We start from the raw sequence: 18389 nt of genomic DNA on the forward strand, positions 1-18389 counted from the left end.
AAAAAAAAAAGAGGGGGATACGAGGCTTCTCAGGTGAATGGACAGCGCAATAAGGCACCAGAAATCTGTGCAAAGGGGGTGACTTGAGGTCAACAGGGCATAACCACAAAGCAGATAACAGGGCTCAAGGGCAAACAAAGGTACAGGGAAAACAGGGACTGGGAGCACAATTGTACTTAAAGGTGCACCAGCCATAGTGCCCACACCGCCATGCGCTCCCCCCGCTTGCAATACACACTTACATTTCCCAACAGAAACTCGGAGGCATGTTTATGGGAAAGAACTGTTGCAGGTTTATTTCATACAACAAGTATGGTATGACGTTCGTTATGGTGGGTCATCTTACAGGCGATCCAAAAGCGGCAGCCCCTCGCTGTCCCGCTTGCCTAAGGAGCCATCTTGCACGGCGAGACGATGCTCTGACGGTGCCTTTATTCCACTTTGTTAAACTCCCGCCCCGCCCCCCCTGTCAGGGCGGGGCGATGTGGCACACCCCCGGTCGGTTCAGGCCCCCCGACCGCCCGAAGGACTAACGGGGTGCCGTCGCGGTTTCCCGGAACCTCCTTCGGCTCCAGGTCCTTGGCTCAGGCACCCTTACTGTGCCAGGCATAGGTACCCTTACTGTACCATTCTGCCGCAGAGGTACCCTTACTGTCCGTCTGCTTCCAGATCGCCCTGTGACTCCACCTGCAACACAAAACTAGACCATTAAATTATTCACAATTCGCACCGCCGCTCTGCAGCTGGGTCAGGGTTCAGGGTGGGAACAGCGCAGAGCCGGGCAAGCCAAAGGACGGGAAAAGAGGCCGAGCACTGGCGCTGGGAACATAAATACCAGAGGGGCGCACCTCCTCCCACTTGGGACCTCCCCTTGTTAGGATCTGGAGGTGGGCGCCAGGAGGGGCGTTGCCTGAGCTGGGTTGGCGCGTCGTGTGGGACTAGGGCGCTGCCCTGCCCATGCTCCCCTGCGGGTCGCGCGGACAGCGGCATAGTGCCCACACCGCCATGCGCTCCCCCCGCTTGCAATACACACTTACATTTCCCAACAGAAACTCGGAGGCATGTTTATGGGAAAGAACTGTTGCAGGTTTATTTCATACAACAAGTATGGTATGACGTTCGTTATGGTGGGTCATCTTACAGGCGATCCAAAAGCGGCAGCCCCTCGCTGTCCCGCTTGCCTAAGGAGCCATCTTGCACGGCGAGACGATGCTCTGACGGTGCCTTTATTCCACTTTGTTAAACTCCCGCCACGCCCCCCCTGTTAGGGCGGGGCGATGTGGCACACCCCCGGTCGGTTCAGGCCCCCCGACCGCCCGAAGGACTAACGGGGCGCCGTCACGGTTTCCCGGAACCTCCTTCGGCTCCAGGTCCTTGGCTCAGGCACCCTTACTGTGCCAGGAAGAGGTACCCTTATTGTACCATTCTGCCGCAGAGGTACCCTTACTGTCCGTCTGCTTCCAGATCGCCCTGTACTCCGCCACAGCTCTGGAGGAGGCCCCCGTCGATGACAGAGCCCCCCACCAAACATGCTACATACAACCTGCCGCTGCCAAAGCCTCTTGTACGTCTAGGAGGAAAACATCCATACCCAACCCAGACAAGTGCACCCCATCGCTCTCGTAATAACCATCTGTTCTTTCTTGTATGAGTGCGCCAGATAACCCCAGCCCCCTTTTCTCCATGAACTTCTGCATGGACCTGTTGACTTTCCTGCGGGACTGTTCTATTGCCACCTGTGATCGTGCGCCCCTCCATGCTATGCGGGGAACAATTCCAGACCAAATTAGCTCAGTAGCTCCTAGCTTTTTCGTTATGGCGGCCACGCCCTTCTGCATGGCCTGAATCAGGGCCCTCCTACCTGCCGTGGCCAGATCGTTCACTCCTAAGTGTATAATGAGAATATTGGGAGGACCGGCCTGTCCCGCCAGGCATTGTTCAAGCTTCTTATCCAGCTGGCCCCATCTCATACCCGGGAAGCCCAGCCACTGAATTTGTGTCCTTGCAAAAGCCAAATTCCATCTTTTGGAAATCGCCCATCGTTCCAGCCTGGGAACGTAAGAATGGCCCATCACCCATACGCAACAATCCGCTGCAAAGAGACAAGGCAATTATTACCACCCCGCTACTGGAGAGGAGGACCAGAACCTTTCAACTTATTTGTTTATTGGGTACATGCTGGTACATAATACTTGTAATAGCGAACACTGCACCCTCAACTCAAGAAATCGTGATGTGACAAAACTTTATACATAACACTTAAACGTGCGCACTGCAATTTCCCTAAATCACCCAAAGTGTCTACCTTTAATACTCATACCTTTAAAATTAGTAGTGGTCTGCACATTTTCACGGGTGGATGTACCGCCGGTAACAAGAGGATGACCACCTCCTTACCCTTTTGATACCTTCCTCACCCAACCCGGCATTGAATGCTGCTGTAGCTGCCCATATCCTGAAGGAATGGCTGGAGAATTTCTGTCCAGTCCCTGCCAAGCCTGCCTTGGCCAAAGCCGCAGCCAACACGCGTTCGAACTGGAATTTGGTCAGTGGTGAGCCATCGGCATGGATTAAGAACTGGCCAGCCAACAGGGGCCTAATCTTCAGGAATTCCCCGACAGTGGCAACCGGGCAGTACCTGGGGTCATCTAATGCTTGCAATGAGATTGACGCACCCTACCCCTCTTGGTCCGTCTTGGATTTCCGGACCCACAGAACCAGGGAGTCCCGTGCACACACGTCCATCATGTCCAGGGCTCTAACTGATCTGTCAGATTTTGATTTGGCCACTAGCTCACTGGCTCTAAAGGCACCGAAAAATGCTATGCAGAGGCTGTTGCGAAGAGCTGAGCCTCAAACGCTGAATTGGTCACGGATGGTCCGCCCAGGTCTCAATTGCCCTGTGGCGTTCCCATCCATTTGGTGCATTATGGGTGACATTTCAGGCTAAGGTACTTCTTAACTGACCTTTAAGGCAGGGGACCCCCGCATAATTACTCCCGTTTGACCAGCCAGCGCTCCCGGAGGCCGCGGTTCGAAGCAGCCTTGTGAAATAACCCACTCCTGGCGTGTCCTCCCTGCAACTCTTCACCCGTGCTCTGTGTCCCCCCCCATCCTGGAGGGATTCTTTAGATCAAGGCAAAACTCCTATATGCTAGTTGGTAGGGTCACTTACTAATTTCAGTACTATTAATGAGCTGCTGTAAACTCATGCCCGCTTGGGCATGAGAGAGCTGGCCTGCTCACCAAAGCCGCTCCACTAAGTTTTTTAAAGGGAAACTGATGGTCACTTTGACTGTGCTGCGATGCGCGAGAATGCCTTGATCCCCAATATTCGACACATCCCGAAAGCGACAGTGCGCTATGTTGTCTACTGTTTTGCAGGTGTTTTAAAAGTGTTCGTTACGTGCAATCGTTTTCTAGCAAGGAATTCCCTGTGCTGCAGCTGGACTAGTCTAAGAGATTCACGCTGGAAGTAAATTCCTTAGCACTATGAATGCCAGCTTAAATGTTAATGTCAGGAAGCCGTTTAAGGATCACCTTCAAACAAACCACCTAATGAAGTAGCCAATGATGGAACTTTTGAATGCGGAATCCATTCTATGGATTTTGGGGACATGGAGTTAATGTGCATCCTTAGTGACACTCTGACTTGTCTGCATTTGATGCGCGTCTCAGACCCACTTTGAGGATACTAACTATGCATCAAGCTAGACATTTAGACACGCAAATTCCGCATTGTAACCTCTATTAAAGGGAAAGGGGAAAGGAGAATTTCGACCTAGCACAACCAAATTAATGAGAAGGCCTTCGGATATAGCATGTCAAAATTCCGCATTGTAACCATAACAGTGAAAAGGCAAGGGAGAAAATCGACCTAGCACAACCAAAATTCTTTGAGAAAGCCTTCGGGTATAGCATGTGTTAATATTCCCAAGGCCAGGTCGGTCCGTGGGCAACCCATGGGCCGGTTCCCCCCTTGCCCTGCCAATTATTTCAGATGATGTTCGACGAGATGCAACACTCAATCGCTTTGTGCTTATCGTTCACGTCTGCCCCTATGCAGTTACTTTGTGCTGGGCTGATCTGCTAGCCATGAAGAACAAAACATTCTATTCTGCGAATCATTGTATTAAATTTGCGGAAAGAGGGATCTCACTACTAGTGGCTTTATTTGAAACTCCACGAGTATTCTATTTCATATCAACGCGGTTCCCCCACCCTTTCTTCTCCAGCCAGCGGTATCAACTTACTTCGGCCACAATACATTTTTGTGTACATTACCAATATAGCTATTTAATGGTGAAGGTTTCAAGGTTTCTCAAGTAATGGTTACCTTAATGCAACCGCAGAGACCTGGCAAGTAGTAGAGTAAAGCTTTTGTACTTCTGACCGCAATTCCACTGCACGCATTCTGCTCGACTGTTGAATCACTTAACAGTGCAGTGGTAGGCATGACTGGTGCGAAGCCTCCCACTTCCCAATTAACTGCATTCAACTCCTAGTCTATGACTGCAAGCCTGTGCCATGCACCCCTTTACCTGTGATGCTTTCAAGCCTATTAGAATTTATGAACCGCGACAAATAGCTTCACTGTTCGTTTATGCTTAAACTGGTTTTAGGCTTTGATGTTGCACCTTCATAGTTCAAAACCCAGTGAAAACGGTTTTCAAACGGTGGTTACATACGCAACAACACATTCTGAAAACCTGTGGGCAATTTTAAACGCTGCACGCGAGAAACGCTTGGTAGACTTTTGGGAGCCGAGGTGCTCCTTCCCTCAAAGCTGCACATTTGATTCTGTACGAAGCCAACCAACCTTAGTTAATCTCGTTAAACACTACTGGTCAACATGTGCCTGGATAAACCGCTGCAGGTCAGGGGTCAATGAGATATCCAGCAGGGTGAAAGGGATGGCAAAGGGGCTTACGGAATACATAAATCATTAAATGATTTACATAACGTGATTTCCAAAGTATGTTTCCGAAATTGCTAAACGTGAAAAGCTATAAACAATGCAACTAAAAGCATGCGGTTGAACATTATTCAACACCGTGCTAGCGAATGTACGTATGGTACACCTATAAATCAAGTTTCAAATTTAGGGAGTCAGCAGCAAAGGGTAATTGAAATAAAGAGTTACTAAAATAAAGTTGCCTTAGCTCCCGACATGACCATACATGCGCGTTGCTGAGAAAACCCGCATGAAAGTATTTTTTAGCAGCACAACGGTGATATTTGAATTAAAACATTATCGTGACAAAATCCGACCTAAGTAACAACTAGGCGATTCTCTAACATGTTGGCAAGACATTCCTTATTTATCTTACTAGAATTCATCCACACTATTGTTGCCTCCTCGCCCACTGCAGAGCCCCTCAACGATCCTGCAGATATGTCCATATCACTGTCGACAGTGGAAGCTCTTTACCCTGCACAACGGTGTCCCCTACGCCGCACTGTTGCAGAATGCCAAGCATGTGGAACATCTCCTGCTTTACGACTTTTTCGCACCTTATTACATGGGAGGGGGGGCCTGAGCTGGAGTGTAGTTTTTGAAATGTGGTGCTACACATCCGAGCATGAGGCCGGGCCAATTTGAATGAGCCCGCAGCGCCCCCACCTCCTGCTCGCAGTATGAAAAACACTCAATGCTCCAAGCGTGACACACCTGTGGCTCAGTTCCTGCTTCATCACATTCCGGCACAGCACCCTATATTTCGTACCTTGTTATGGACTGATGTTTACTGGTCTTTACTTATCGGCACTAAGGCACAACCCTGCAGACTCCCGGTAACTGAGATCTGTGTTTCTGTACATGAGGTAAAATTGGCCGCATCCAGCTGGCTCATTCCACTTCAGGGCTGGAAGTAGGGACTGAAAGGGGCGGCAGTAAACAGAGCCCTCCCCCCCCCCCCCACCAAAACCCATCTGCTGCAGCACTTAAAATCAGTGGCCATTAGAACACGCGAAACCGCCATTATCTAAAAGAGACAACTTGTATTTATATCATAACCCCTCATTGGGTTATGTTAAAATAGCGGAGCGTTTGCGCCATGAGTCTAAGAATTAATACTTGTCGCATGTGGGATGCAGTGGATGTTCACATGACCCACGTGCATGATTATAAATGTATTGCTCCAACGAGTATCGTTATGCGTTATGGTAGGTGCACAGGGGCGGCTGGTGACATTTGAAAGTGGTGCGGCGTAAACTAATTTGCATATTGCACCGCAGCGAGCGAGCCCGAACCACCTTGCATCCATCCATACATCATTCATGCATCCACCCATCCATCCACCCACCCACCCATCCATCCACCAATTCTGCATCCATCCTGCATCCATCATTCATTCATTCATCCATCCATCCATCCAGCATCCATCATTCATTCATGCATTCACCCATCCATCCTGCATCCATCATTCATTCATGCATCCACCCATCCATCCATCCACCCACCCATCCATCCTGCATCCATCATTCATTCATGCATCCACCCATCCACCCATCCACCCATCCATCCACCCATCCATCCATCCATCCATCATTCATTCATGCATCCATCCATCCACCCATCCATCCATCCACCCATCCACCCATCCATCATCCATCCTGCATCCATTCATGTGTCCACCCATCCATCCACCCATCCTGCATCCATCATTCATTCATGCACCCATCCATCCATCCACCCATCCATCCTGCATCCATCATTCATTCATCCACCCATCCATCCATCCACCCATCCATCATCCATCCTGCATCCATTCATGTGTCCACCCATCCATCCACCCATCCTGCATCCATCATTCATTCATGCACCCATCCATCCATCCACCCATCCATCCTGCATCCATCATTCATGCATCCATCCATCCATCCACCCACCCACCCATCCACCCATCCATCATCCATTCCTGCATCCATTCCTGCATCCATTCATGCATCCACCCATCCATCCATCCATCCATCCTGCATCCATCATTCATTCATGCATCCACCCATCCATTCATCCACCCATCATTCATCCTGCATCCATTCATGCATCCACCCATCCTGCATCCATCATTCATGTATTTTTATGACCATATAACTTGCACACAGCTTGTCAGTGTTTATTACCAGTCTCGAACCTTGTACTCCAGCACCAATGATAGATGATTAATATTAATTGTTTTTAAAAACATGTATTTATTCGACACCAATTTCACACCTTACTCGGAACATCATTTTTATTTGTTTTTTAAAATATCTATTTATTTAACACCAAAGTAAGTCATGTATACATTTTTATGGTTCGATAAGAGGCTCGAACCTGGTTTCCCAGCACCAAAGTCGGGGCCGTGCTATCGGTCAGGGGTTATGTAACCGGGCTATGTAGTGACCAGCCAATCCTGCGCCAGGATTGGCTGGGGGGGCACCATGACTCCTCGCCCAGTCGCCCTGTGTAACCCCGGGGGCTGCGGCCCGCCCCCTGGTCCTCTCTCTAAGGGGGAATTAACAAGAAAACGATCTGCGCATGCGCGGGCATGTTTGTGCCCAAAAATACACTTGCGCAGCTGCAGCAGCCCGATCCTCCCCCCCCCCCCCCTTTGCGCACTCCGGGAAGGTCGGGTGTCTCCCGGTTTCCCGGCCGGCAGATAGCGCGATTTTTTAAAATAATTGTGTTTGGCTTCTAGTGACGACGTGGTGGGTCCATGGGGCTTAGTGGGGCTTCGCCCCTACGCCCCAATGGACGCACCGCGCCTTGAAGTAAATGTAATTGTATATAGTAGCTAAGTGGCTAGATCTTAAGTACAATTGCTAGACAGTTGCTTAAACGTTCCCTTTTATGTCAACGGACTGACACATCACAAACGCGATAAAATCCAAACTTTCCTAAATACGAATCATAAGGGGCTAGCATTGAATCAGGGAACTCACTTCTCTCCGAAGGATTGCAAAACTCCAAAGATTGGGTGGGCAGGGACCACGCCGCCCCACTTTCCGGGTGATTATTTACCCTCGGACAGATCATACCGCAAAGGGAAAATGGTGATTCCGATCTGAAAAGGGGGGTGTAGCAATTGGGAACCGAACTTCCCATCATTACATAACTTGCTTATAATAAATCAAGGATGCGTCAGTGCGGCAACCACTTGTGAGGGTCTAAAATAAATGTGTCAGTGCGGCAACCACTCGTGAGGGTCTTAAGACATTCACTATGTTGAACTGTGGGCAATGGGAGATCACGAGACATGCCCCCCATCACATACTTAAACCTCGTACTCATTGGCTCTGAAGTCAGCCGCTCAAGTCGTTAGGCTACACCCTCTTCCAATCTCGAGCATCGCATGTTTTCATGTTCCTGGTTGCTCAAATAAATAGGCATATTCCAACACCTCTTCACATATCACTCATATCTCCATCGGTGATATTACATGGGCCTGCTCTGTACAGCAGTGCAGGTTATTCTATAGCCGCACAAGGGGTGTTGTGGGTGCCTTGGTTAACATTAGTGGGTACTGCACGGGCACCCAAAATCTTAAGTCATTAGACACATCACCATCTCCCAGTGCCTGAAACACCTTCTAAATGCGTGTCCCTGTGCAAGAGCCGCTGCCTCCATAAATGCCGGAGGCCTGCGGCACCATGGCTCATGTAAGAGGCCACTCCCCTGCCTGCCCAATACTGCGAGGCTGGAGGAGCTCCCCAGTCCTGGACACGGGAGGCCAATTTGCCGAACAAAGGCGGGAGCCCAACCAACTCGACGTCCCTCTCGCAGACCTCGGCTGTGGGGCCGATCATACAAACAACCAGGCCAAGCTACTCGCAACGCGTTCCCGGGCAAGCCATGCAAGAACACCCGTGACTTGCAACCACTGGTTGCCACGTGGCAACAGGGTCGGGCCCTATGGTAATCCACTTCAATTATCTTTTCGTTCAACTATCGACGTGGCAACAGGGTCGGGCCCTATATCAATCCACTTCAATTATCTTTTTGTTCAACTATCGACGGATATGGGCAAAAACCGTGGTCTGGAAAGGGATATAATCCGCACCATCCCAGGTGAGCCACTCGACTGCATCCGCCAGAGTTTAGGCTACGGCAGCCCTAGCATCGCGCTAATCCACTTAAATTGTCTTTTTGTTCAACTATCGACGGATATACGGCAACCCTAGCATCGCGCTACCCGCTACTCCTGCTTCCGCCGGAGTTCAGCTTCAGTGGCCCGGGCATCACGCTCCACACTACTCTGGGTGACGCGCAGGGCCGCGAACTGATAGCCGAGAGGGCGGAGGGGGCGCCAAACGCGGCGGGAGCAAACCCCCCCAGATCCCTCACACCCGCTCCTGTTGCCCCGCCTGCCCGCGACTAGGACCCCGAAGAATATGCCACCTCTTCCCCCCCCTCCATGGCATCGAGCCACAGGGCCCCTGTGCAACCTGGCTTAAACCAGGGACGGGGCTGGGAGGGGGGCGAGAGCGTCAGCCCTTACAAGGAAGACGCAGCGAGGCAGGCAGTCGCACGATGACCGATAAAATGCAGAGCCGGACGAGCCAACAGCACAGAGCCGGGCGAGCCAAAGGATGGGAAAAGAGGCCGAGCACTGGCGCTGGGAACATAAATACCAGAGGGGCGCACCTCCTCCCACTTGGGACCTCCCCTTGTTAGGATCTGGAGGTGGGCGCCAGGAGGGGTGTTGCCTGAGCTGGGTTGGCGCGTCGTGTGGGACTAGGGCGCTGCCCCGCCCATGCTCCCCTGCGGGTCGTGCGGACAGCGGCATTTGGGCAGGAAGTAACCGGTAGCGTAGACAGTATGGCAAAGCAGGGAATAGGGCACAAAAGCATGAGGCAAGCAGCAGGTCACCTAGGGCCCAAAGACTCAATGGTAGCTTGGCACAGAAAGTGTGTGGCTAGGAGGGGACAAAGAGCATAAAATACAATACCACAGAGAGCCTCCTACACATCACTGCACCCGCAGTGCTATCTCTAGGTAGTCTCGGTCGGAAAAGGAGGCCGCCGCTTTAAGTTGCTAATGACTGTGCATGGGACCCACTGAGGATGCCTGGTTCGCCCTCCCAGACAGAGGAGCCTCTGGCACAGAATGTACCTGATGCGTGCCTCACCTTCAGTCTGCTGATGAGATCCGCCTGACTTTTTACCGGGTGACTTCTGCATATCAGTCCCAGAGAATGTCGGGGCATTTCAGCAACAGACGGCGATAAATACCGCAAAGAGTGGTTAGCGCTTTTATATTTACCACCATCTTTGGCTGGAATTTATCACCCGATGTTGTACCCAAAACGGAGATAGTCTTGGTGATACGACCCTGTGGTCCTGCGCATCATCACCATGGAGAAGTGTGGCTCAGTGGAGAAGTATGGCTCAATGGTTAGAGCGGCAGACCCTGATGCAGAGGTCTGGCCCGGGACCAGGGTTCAATTCCCGCCTCGGCGGGTCTTGGGCTCAATTTCCTCGGACCTGATAATTCTCACCTCGGTGCCTATTCTAAGCATGGGTCCCACTCTGCAACTCTGGGCAATAGCTTGCTTAATCTCCACAACGGCCCCAACAGCGCTGGGATGCCTGGCTTCACCTTGGGGGTGCCCAGGAGTGGGCATTTCACAGGGAAAAGCCAGGAAGGGTTCCATAGTGGTATGTGTACAGCACCAAGACACCTCAGGGTATAAGTGCGCTATACAAGTACGAATTCATTTCATAAACCACCTCCCATGTTAGCTATGCCTTAGACAGGAAGTTAACAGACGTTAAATTCCTGCATTAAGGCATAGTCCGTCAAAATTAACTTTATTTGGTTTGTCACAACCATAAAGTATATATATACAAATTGCAATTAGTAAAAAAGATAAAATTAATTTTCTTAAAATATTTTTTTGGTTCTAAAAAAGTAAGACATTATTTTCCAGTCCCCAGTCTTAAGCTAATTCGGCCTTTGAAAGCAGTGTCTCTACTTTCTTCATGAATTTTACCCCGCGGCATATCAAAATGTTCGAGCCCGCACCCATCCAGCTAGTAACCACCTAAGGCATAGTTAATGTAATTTAAAATATCGCTATCCCTCGTTGATGATATCACGAAGCTGGGGTAGCAATATTTTCCCTTGGTGTTTTGTCAGGCACGCCTCCTTTGCATCTCATTAGAGATGCAAAGAGAGGTGTGAACAAAACGGGAGCTGAATCCATGGAAACACGCGCTAGCATGTCCTTGCAAATAATGCAATATAATTATCACAGCTTTTCACCCGAAAACGGATGCAAAAGCGGCGATAATTATATTGTCAGCCCTTGATGATATGCCCCAAAGTACGGCCCTGAGGCAAATGCAAGACCAAGACTTCCGTCTATAAGTGTCACCCAGTCTGTACGCTGTAGCGCGTCTCTTCCTGTGACCTGCTGCCAGTGCTTAAGTGGGATGAAAAAGGTGGCGGACTATAAGGGCGTGTGGTCTGGTGGTCATGGAACGTAACTAAGATTTCTATAAAAAGGGGCACGCTCTATGCCGGTGGAATTCTTAATTTGATCCTTTCTTTATAAAGTCAATAAATGAAATCGACAAGCAGCAAGCCATTTGTTAAACAGTTTATGTAGGACTATTTTTCGGAGTGAATACCAATAGCAGTTTTTGCAAGATTCTTTTGGGGACAAACGCTGGTGTTTTTAAAAAATGGATCCAGTTCTGCTCTTAAGAGGTGGGAGAGTCAACAAACTGTGCATGCAAACAATAAAAAAAGGTTCTGCTTCAAAAGCAGATGAAGATAGTACTTGGGCGAAGGGAAACAGATAAGTGCAAACACACGAGGAAGAATAGGAAATGCTACAGCCAATAGAAACGGGGGGAAAGTAAGAGGCAAGCCCCTTTTAAGCCCCTTTTAAGATATATATTAACTATAGATTTCACAAGCAGGCAAAACCTAAAAGTGTGATACATTGCACAGCTTCACCATTATAACAATGTGCGTTAGAGTGCACGAACCACTGCACCACCACTAGAAATATGAAATGTAGTATCCAAATATCAGAGTATCGCCTTTACAGTGCTGTACTTAACCAAGCGAGATCCAATCGGTATTGCAATGCTGTAAGTCAGTGTGCGATCAACACTGAGTTGTAATGCATCACTATGTTTTATAGCATGAAGTTAAGCATCGCTCATTCTGAAATATACTCATGATCAAGTGGTAAGCCACATATCATGTCTCCATCTAAGACGTTACTACTTGCTTATTCTTACGGCGATTTCTCATTAACTAGTTGAAAGGTGCAACTGTTGTAGACATGCCGGGGTTCCCTAATGGCATCCTATTTACTATAAATACTTAATTTCGACTTCAAGTCATAAACGTACATTTACAGTACAGTGATGTTATTAAAATAGTACAATTTATTTATTTATTTATTTATTTATTTATTTATTCAAAGTTTTATATAGCGCGAACAAGATCCTTACAGATATCAGAGCGCTTCACAGAGACAGGGGTTGGGGCAGCAGGAGTGAACAGAGTTATTGGGAGCAGTATAATAGTCACTAACATAATAGGATAACAGTAAGGTACAGAAAACATATCAATATACAATCAGGTAACAAATAATATAAGACGGCACAGGTCATTGATCCCACTACAGTAGGGTTCAGGTAAACCTTGGATGTGTGGATGGCTTATACCAATTTCTTAGGATAGAGAGAACACGGGGTGGGGGCATCGGGAGGGTGATTCAATAAACTAAAGTGTATCATATATTGGTCGGTAGTAAGAGAGTAGCATGGTAGTGTCACAATCAAGTAAGAGTATAGTGCCAAAAGACAGGTGATCAATGATACAAAGCGAAGCAGAGTCTCTGATCCAGCACCTATAAAGTTCAGGAGATCTTGGCCAGAAGGATGGTTTTCACCTCTTTCTTGAAGAGTGCAGTGGAGGAGATAAGCCTGATTTCAAGAGGGAGTGCATTCCAGATCCTGGGTGCCATTCCTGAGAAGGAGCGCTTGTAAGTTTTTTCCTTCCGGAATCTACGAGGTTTCAGGAGTAGATTTTTTGTACTTCTATTGGATCTCGAACCTCCTGATATAGACAACTTTTGAGCGAGGTAGTTGGGTGCCTTGTGGTGCACGGCCGAGTGTGTCATAACTGCAATTTTTAGCTGTATTCTGGCTTCAAAAGGCAGCCATTTTAGAGACTTTAAGTCTGGGGATATATGCAAATGTTTTCTTGAGCCAGTAATGAGTCTCGCGGCAGCTTTCAGGGAGGCTCGTAGGGGTGCTGTTGTGGATAGCGGGAGTCCGCTGAGGGCCACAATTCCGTAGTCCATGCGAGGGATGACTAAAGCTTGTACAGCAGTTTGGAAGTCTTTGGCAGGGAGGAAGGGTTTAAGTTTCCTCAGTGTGTTGATTTGGAAATTGGCTCCTTTTGTGGCTTTGCTAACGTGCTGTTGCATGTTGAGCTTGGCGTCGAGTGTGATGCCTAGGGATTTCGCAGAATCCACGATGGTAGGTTGGACATTGAGTGCTGTTAGGTTATTGAGCCAAGTTTGGGTGGTGGAAATTTTCGCCGGAGGTGAGATGAGTAGGAACTCAGTTTTCAGAGCATTTAGTTTGAGGTGATTATTGGCCAACCAAGATTGAGTGTTACTAAGTGTGGAATTCAGAAGTTTGATATCTTCCGGGGATTGTCGCTTTAGGTAAAGTTGTGTGTCATCGGCGTACATATGGAATTGAACATTGGATGCTTGGAGCAAGGTGGCGAGCGGTTCCATGACGAGGTTGAACAGTGTGGGGGAGAGGGAGGATCCTTGTGGAACACCTAGATCTACAGGCACAGGTGTAGATAGCACATTGTCGATCTTGAACTTCTGAGACCGGTTATGAAGGAAGGAAGAAAACCATTTGAGAACAGTTCCCGATAGACCCATTCTAGTGCTTAGCAGCTCCAGTAAGTTCTCATGTTTGACCGTGTCAAATGCTGAAGAGAGGTCAAGAAGGATGAGGAGGCAGGACTCATTGCGATCAAGGATTTGGAGGGCGTCATCAATTATGTGTGTCATAGCTGTTTCCGTGCTATGTTTCGCTCGGAAGCCTGATTGATGAGGGTTGAGGAGGTCAAATTGGTCAATGTGTTTTGTTAGTTGGAGTTGGACACATTTTTCCAGCAGTTTGGCCAGGGTGGGGATATTGGTGATAGGGCGGTCATTGTTCAGGTCAGACGGGTCAGCTGTAGGTTTCTTGAGTATAGGCGTGACTTGGCCCACCTTGAGGGAGTCTGGAATGAGACCTTGTTGAAGGGAGCTGTTGATGATTTGGGTCCAAAGTGGGAGGAGCAGGGGGATGAAGTCTTTTACAGCATTAGCAGGTAGGGGGTCTATGAGGTGATTAGAGGGCTTCAAGGTGCAGAGCAGTTTGTGTATTGCTTCTTCCGAGTAGGTGTCGAAGTACAGCCATGATGCCTTGTTTTTAGGTTGAGTGTTAGACATTCTGGTGTGGCTGGGGTATCGGCTTACATCCATGATGAGGTCACTTCTTATGTTGTCGGTCTTTAGCGTAAAGAAAGCAGAGAAGGCTTCACAGTGTGGGGTGTCACTTGTTGTGCTGTTTGATTGTAAGGGTTATGTCTTTGTTTGAGTCTTGATTAGTTCGAACAGCTTTCTTGGCCTGTTTTTTGCTTGGTCCAACTGACGGCTAAAGAAGTCCGACTTTGCGCGCTTTATTTTCCTAAAGTAGGCATTTCTCTTGTTCTTAAGCGTTTTGAGATGCAGTGATGAGGGGTCAGATCTCCAGGTGCGCTCTGCCATTCGCATAGTACGCCTGTCCTCATTGAGTCTGCCGTCATACCAAGGGTTAGAGATTTTGGTGGAGACTCTCTTCAGTTGCAGTGGGGCGACTTCATTGACTATTGAATTCATAGAGTCAAGGTAGTGATCGGTCAGTGATTGAACATCCGAGGCACCTGAAGGGGGAAGGAGGAGACTGCCGATGTGGGGAGGCAGGGCAGTGGGGTTAAGATTCTTCATGTCCCTTTTCCAGGTTTTGGATTTGGTGGGTTGAGCCGGGTTAGGTTTAACTTTTTCGTTGATGAAGAAGGTGATAATGTGGTGGTCTGACCAGTCGCAGGGTTGGATCGCCTCCAGTTGGGTAGAGTCCTCTTTGGCGATGATGAGATCGAGTATCGAGCCTTTGTCGTGTGTTGGTCTATCGCATATTTGGGTGAGGTCAAGCGCATTAAGGAAAGTTTTGAGACTATTCACCACTGTGTCTTTCTGATCGTTCCAGTGGAGATTAAAGTCACCCAGGTAGACTTGGGTGGTCTGCCGACCGGCATTGGATGTGATCGTGTCCATGAGTTGTTGGGTGAATATGAGGTTGTCACCAGGCGGGTGATAGATGAGATGTAAAGCACAAACTTGTTTGCCCTCGCTGATGATATCGAGGCAGAGGAGTTCACAGGAAGTAAGGGAGGGGGAGGTGGCTTTAGTAACGGAGAGGTTGCTCCTAAAAATGCATGTAATTCCCCCGCCCGTCTTGCCAGGCCTGTCCAGTCTAATGATGTGATAATTGGGGGGGACTAGTATGTCCATTATCGGGGTAGAGGCTTCAGTAAGCCACGTTTCAGTCAGAATGGCTAGGTCCGGGTCCATTGCTGAGACGAGATCAGCGATGTCGGAGGAGTGTCTCTGGGCCGATCTGCAATTGAGTAGGATGCATTTGAGTTTGGGAGTGAGAAGGGTGGTCGAGCCTTCTAGAGAGAGGGGGACTTTTCTGAGGTTGTTAGGGACGGAACCTCTGTTGCTAAGGGTTGGGAGCCTCAGAGGTAATGCATGCAGATCTTGAACTAAGCCTATTTAGGACGCAAGTGCAACAGTGGTGGTAAGGATTCTGCCATTGATAGAATGTCTCTTGGCAATCATACGATCCATAAGGTTATGTACATCAACCTTAAAACAGCACAGAAAGTAACTAAAATACTAGGTTAATGTCATTACATAAAATACACAATCATAAAATTGAATTTATGCAATTAAATATAATCAATATTATAATTAGAGGGCAGCAAATATCCATACCTGCTCCTTTAGTCCAGTAGCATTCAGTCGTATACTGTTTAAGGTTGGCCCTAATAAATATATTAAGAATGATAAAACTGTAATAAAAAATGGCATCAAATTTAAAATTAATTAAATTCAGTAAAACTCTGAATGATCCATAATAATTACGTCAAAATACCAATGTGCAGGGTACTGCTTTAACAACCCCAAAGGGGCGCCATATACAATGAATTATTAATAATATTATGGCCTAAGAAATTTAATTAAATTATCACTTATTAGCCAATCCTTGGGCCCTCCCTCTAATGCCCCACATTTGGCACAAACGTTTTGACACCGCACAAGCAAATAATGGCCTAGCATCCTATTTACAAATGTAGCCTTGGCACACCCAACATTATCGGTCATGTCATTAATGGCATTAGGACTCGGATTGCGTAATGAATGTACAAAGAACGTGCTAACTGATGAAAAAGAATGTTTAATTTTGCAGCAAGAAGCAATGAAGCTACACATTTTCATTATTACCCCTAAAAAGTAGGCACTATTATTCAGCTCTTTTAATTGTGGTAAATAATCTTACTTAACGCCATACTTTCTCCTGGTTTACTATCCTTGTGCTTCAAGCTGTTCCCTTCCTCCACATTTGCCATCTCTTCATTTGACCCGAGTCCCCTGCTAATCTCACCGAGTAGCAGGGTGTGTGTGCTTAATACAGAATACCACATGAATACATCCCACATAAAGCCAGTCTATACCACATAACAACAATCCACATAAATAAACTCCACACCATGCCACATAATTCCACTCAACATCATTTTTACTCAATGCTACCCAGTTCCATGCCACACAATTCCACTCCACACAATTCCATTCCACATCACATAATTACACGCCAGCCCATATAATTCCACTCCACGACACAATTCCAGTACACACCACATATATCCAATCTACAACACAGAATTATACATCACGCCACACAATTCAACACCAATCCACATCATTCCACTCCACCTCATGCCACTCCACAACACACAATATCATTCCACATAATTACACTCCATTGTATTGTATTGTATTGTAACTGTGTTTTGTATCGCGCCAACTCACCGACAGGTCTCGAAGCGCTACTGACCAAGTACAGCAACAAGATGGAATAAAAGTACGGGGGTGTCTGATCTAATAGCCGATTATTGGGATGGAGAAACATCCCTGAAGAGTAAAGTTTTCAGGGATTTCCTAAAGTGAAGGAGGTTAGGTTCTCTGCGAAGCGCCTCCGGTAACTTATTCCAGATGGTTGGTGCCTGAACTGAAAAGGATCTGCCTCCTTTAGTTGTTAACTTGAAGCGTGGACAAGATAACAGAAAAGATCCGGACGATCGCAGGGCGCGCTTTGGTTCGTATAACTTGAGCCTTTCTTTTACATAGGCTGGCGCGTGTCCGTGGACAGCTTTGTGACAGATACACATACTCTTAAATTCAACTCTCTGCGCTATAGGCAGCCAGTGTAGCCTATAGAGCAGAGGGGAGGCGTGAGACCTCCTCGGCAATCCGAAGATCAAGCGTGCTGCATCATTCAGGATAACCTGAAGACGGTTGATGGAGCTCTTTGGGAGGCCGAGGTACAAAGCATTGCCATAGTCTATTCTAGACACTATGGTGGCTGATACAATGGTTCGCAGCATATTTCTCGAGAGCAAGGGGGCGAGTTTACGTAGTTGTCTGATCAGGTTGGTACAGGAGCCAACTACGGTGGATACTTGGTTGACCATCGAGAGTTCCTGGTCAATTTTCATGCCAAGGCTCTTAACACTGGAGCAGGGCTTTGGGGTAGGTCCTAACTCTGGTGGCCAAAACAAATCATTCCAGGGGGAAGTAGAGGTGGAAACTACAAGCACTTCCGTCTTGTCTGGATTGATTTTCAGCAAATTGGACGACATCCAATTCACTGTAAATCGTAGAATGTCTTGGGCCAGGGACTGAGCCGATGGAGTATTGTCGATACTCAGCAACAGCTGAGTGTCGTCAGCGTAATTGAAGACTTTGCAATTCATGTTTGCCAGGGACTCAATCAATGGTTGTAGGTACATGTTAAATAAAAGCGGAGAGAGTGCCGATCCCTGCGGGACTCCACAGGCCAGCATGCCCACATCTGAGACCTGGTCTGCCAACTGAATCCTCTGCGTCCTTCCTGTCAGAAAAGCTGTTAGCCATTTAAGGGCTTGCTCTCCTATCCCACATCTAGCCAGTCTGTCCAGGAGCAATGCATGGCTGACGGTATCAAACGCCGCTGAGAGATCTAGTAAAATCAGGGCGCTTGGCCTTTTACCGTCAGCCATGCATCTT

The sequence above is a fragment of the Lissotriton helveticus genome, chromosome 5_1 (genome assembly GCF_964261635.1).
Source record: "Lissotriton helveticus chromosome 5_1, aLisHel1.1, whole genome shotgun sequence".
Taxonomy (NCBI): Eukaryota; Metazoa; Chordata; class Amphibia; order Caudata; family Salamandridae; genus Lissotriton; species Lissotriton helveticus.